At 42.3% G+C, this 3,822-nt stretch overlaps 1 non-coding gene across 1 annotated transcript; it reads left to right on the forward strand.

The window, feature by feature from the left end:
• The first annotated feature begins 2,976 nt into the window (after positions 1–2,976).
• Positions 2,977–3,083, forward strand: LOC145641156 (small nucleolar RNA R71). The gene has a single exon (XR_014115221.1). It is a non-coding gene; the product is annotated as a small nucleolar RNA R71 (small nucleolar RNA).
• The last annotated feature ends 739 nt before the right edge of the window (positions 3,084–3,822 follow it).

Consider the following 3,822-nt stretch of genomic DNA (forward strand, 5'->3'; position numbering starts at 1 on the left):
TCCTACCAAAAATTGATCTTGCCCTCTTTGAAGCCATGTAGAGAAATGGGTCGAAAATATTTTGAATTAAAACTGAAAAAATTTTTGTATGAGAGTGAATAGGATGAAGAGAGGATCACAAATATATAAAAAGTTTTGAATTTGGATTGGTAATGGAGGAGAAATCTTAGAGAGAAGTCAGAGAAAATTTGAGTTTTAGAGAGAGAAAGTAATGGAGGAAAGAAGAAATGAAGAAAGAAAGAAGAAGAGACGTGGAACCTTGCTCGCGCCCGGTCGGGCGATATGGAGAATTCCTGGGCTGATTCTCGCGCCCGGTCGGGCGGACTTCGCCCAGTCGGGCGATCTAATTTGTCTGGTGTTCGCGCCTGGTCGGGCGATATGACCACGATTTTCTACCTTGTTCTCGCGCCCGGTCGGGCGCCATTCGCCCGATCGGGCGAATTTTTGCCCAGAATTTCTTCACTTCTCGCGCCCGGTCGGGCGAGGCTTGCCCGATCGGGCAGACAAATTAATCCGTAAACGTCAAAATTCGCGCCCGGTCGGGCGAAAATTCTTGTTTTTGGAACCCCGCTCTCGCGCCCGATCGGGCGAGCTTCGCCCGGTCGGGCCCAAGACTAAGTCGGGGAGAGCTAATTTCCTTCTGTTCTCAAAAAGTTGTCTAACTCTTTTCCTTCAAACCTGTACAAACACTCATAAAACTCATTAAATTCCCTCATCTCTCCTCACATAAGAAAACGAAAAGAGAATACAATCTAAAAAGCATTAAAAATACGGGTTGCCTCCCGCAAAGCGCTGGTTTATCTAGGTCCCGCACGACCTTTTTACCAAGTACAATTCCTAGGACCCTTGGCCTAGCGCTTGATCGGGTGGTTTCTCACCCGGTCTAGCGATGTTTAGGCTGCGATGCGGCTTCCTGACATAACCTGTGGGACGCCAAGTCGCCTTATCTGGTGGATCCTCCATGACTTGGACTGGGGGATCTTCAATGCTACGCACTAAAAACCCTTCTTCGATCGAATGTTGCTTCAAATTGTCATTGCGTTCAACACTTGCAACTCGATCTGGCGGAACACATACTGTAGGCTCGATTCGCACAACTTGCTCGATTGGTTCCACTTGTTCATCCTCGAAACAAAGACCAACATTGTAGAGTGCTCTTTCTATTGCATCGACTTCCTTTTGCCATCTTTCTATCCCATCTGAAAAGGATGCAACACAAGATACCGCCTCCAAGGGATCTTTTTCAAGAGCTTGGGGCTTATTAGAATGATTGACAACCATATTAACACTGAAACATTTCTCCTCAGTCATGGAGCTCTTGGGGGCATTTTTCAGATTAAAAACAACTTTATCGTCCCCTACTAATAGTGTTAACTTACCACTTCTAACATCTATGACTGCTCCTGCAGTGTTAAGGAATGGTCTACCCAAAATAATTGGGCTTTGCATGTCCTCAGCCATATCAAGAACAACAAAATCCACAGGTATATATAATTTACCTACTCTAACGGGGACGTCCTCTAAAACACCTAGGGGGCATTTAAAATAACGGTCGGCCATTTGCAGAGTTATATTGGTAGCTTTTAATTTACCCATATTCAACTTAGAACACACAGATAATGGCATGACGCTAACACTAGCACCCAAATCACATAATGCATTATCAATTAAGAGATTACCAATATGACAAGGGATAGAAAAACTACCCGGATCTTTTAACTTAGGCGGAGACTTATTTTGAAGTACGGCACTACACTCTGCAGTGAAAGCTACTGTCTCTACCTCACTAATAGACCTTTTTCTCGTCAAAATTTCTTTCATAAATTGTGCATATGAGGGGATTTGTGTGATCAATTCAGTAAAGGGAACTGTTACCTTCAAATCTTTAACTACCTCTAGGAACTTACCAAACTGCTTATCCAAGTTTGTCTTCAATTGACGATTGGGGAAAGGAAGTTTGATAATTGGCTTTTGAGCATTCTTCTCCTTGTCTGGGGTAGCCACCTTCTCCGGAGTTTTACCCTGCAATGTAGAATTAGATATGTTAGTATTATCCTCTAGCCCTGCAGGGCTAGCAACTATATTGTTTGGTTTAATGGAATCAAGATTAGCATTATTTAATAAAATAGGTTCATCAACTCTGGGCATAGAGGGCCTTTCATAGTTTGAACCACTCCTTAGAGTAATTGCAAATGCTTGATCCGTAGGCCTAGTCGGTTGTGCCGGCAGGGCTCCCTGTTGGCGTGCTTGTAGAGTAGCGAAGAGTTGCGCAATTTGATTATCTACAATCTTGTTATGCGCTAGAATTTGATCAATTGTCGCATCTCTGCTCTCTATGTGCTTTTGCATATTGACCAACATTGCTCTAATTTCCCCCAAATTAAAGAAGTGTCTGAAGATGAGGGGGGTTGTTGTGGTTGATTCTTCTGGCTAGCATTGGGATGATAGTACTTCTGCTGTTGTTGCTGTGGCACCTGTGGTTCTTGTGGTGGTAGATTTAGAACATTAGTGCTCCGGTAGGAAAGGTATGGATGATTCCGATACCCAGGATTGTAAGTGTTGGAGTATGGGTTATTCTGCCTATAAGCTTGAAAGGCATTAACTTGCTCCACGGAACTCCTGCAATCCTGCTCCCAATGACCTACAATACCACAATTTTCACATAAAGCCTCATTAGAATTATTATTAATCGCAGAAACATTAGCTACATTAGCAGTGCTCAGATTATCTAATTTTTGACAAATAGAGGTCAGTTGAGCTTGCAAAAAGGATACAGAGTCGACACTATGTTTCCCCTTGTTAGCAAATCCTCTGGGATTCCCTTATTGGGAATTGTGTATCGCCATATCTTCAATAACCTGACCTGCATCATCAACATTAAGATTCATAAATCTCCCACTAGCTGCAGAGTCTAAAATTATTCTGGAAGAATTTCCAATGCCGTTATAAAAGGCTTGGATTAACTGCCATTGTGCTAAATTGTGGTGAGGGCATTCTCTTTGTAAGTCCTTGAACCTCTCCCAAGCCTCATATAAAGACTCATCGGCTTCTTGGGCAAAGTTCTGAATCGCACTTCGTAGTACTGCTGTTCTCTCTGCAGGATAATACTTGTTATAGAAATTCAAAACAAGAGTTTCCCAGTCAGTTATACCAAGTGTAGTTCTATTCAAGCCATTAAACCACAATTTAGCTTTTCAAGTTAAAGAGAAGGGAAAAAGAATCTCCCTTATTTGGTCTTGAGTGACCCCGGCTTGCCTGATGGTGTTGCAATATTGACAATAGTCGGCAATGTGAAGATTCGGGTCTTCACCCTTGGCTCCACTGAATTGCTTCCTCTCTATCATCGTTATAAATTGAGGTTTAATTTCAAATTGAACCCCAACAAGAGCCGGAGTAAGGGTGAGATGTGGAAAATCCGCAAGCTTTGGTTGTGAATAATCACTAAGCTTATTCGGAGCCGCCATCTCTGATTCTGTGTCTGATGATACCTCTAAATCGCTGGAATCAGTTGGAGGATCGCGGTGATTATTATTAGTATCACCAGAATCCGCCAGGATTTGCTTGTAGAAATTTTTCTGTCTATGGAAGGAACGTTCGATCTCAGGATCGAATGGGATATAACCTGATCTAGAACACATGGGCATAAACAAAAACTAGAAGCAAATATGAGATTTGTCTCAGAGAACTAACGCTCTCTGAGACAAAAGAGAAATAATCTAGACTACAAAAACAATCAAAAATAAAAATAAAACCGTTTCCCCGGCAACGGCGCCAAATTTTGACAAGGTAAAGTCGTATCCCCTAATCAAAAATAATTACCTA

Source organism: Chenopodium album, chromosome 7 (genome assembly GCF_948465745.1).
Source record: "Chenopodium album chromosome 7, dcCheAlbu1.1, whole genome shotgun sequence".
Taxonomy (NCBI): domain Eukaryota; kingdom Viridiplantae; phylum Streptophyta; class Magnoliopsida; order Caryophyllales; family Amaranthaceae; genus Chenopodium; species Chenopodium album.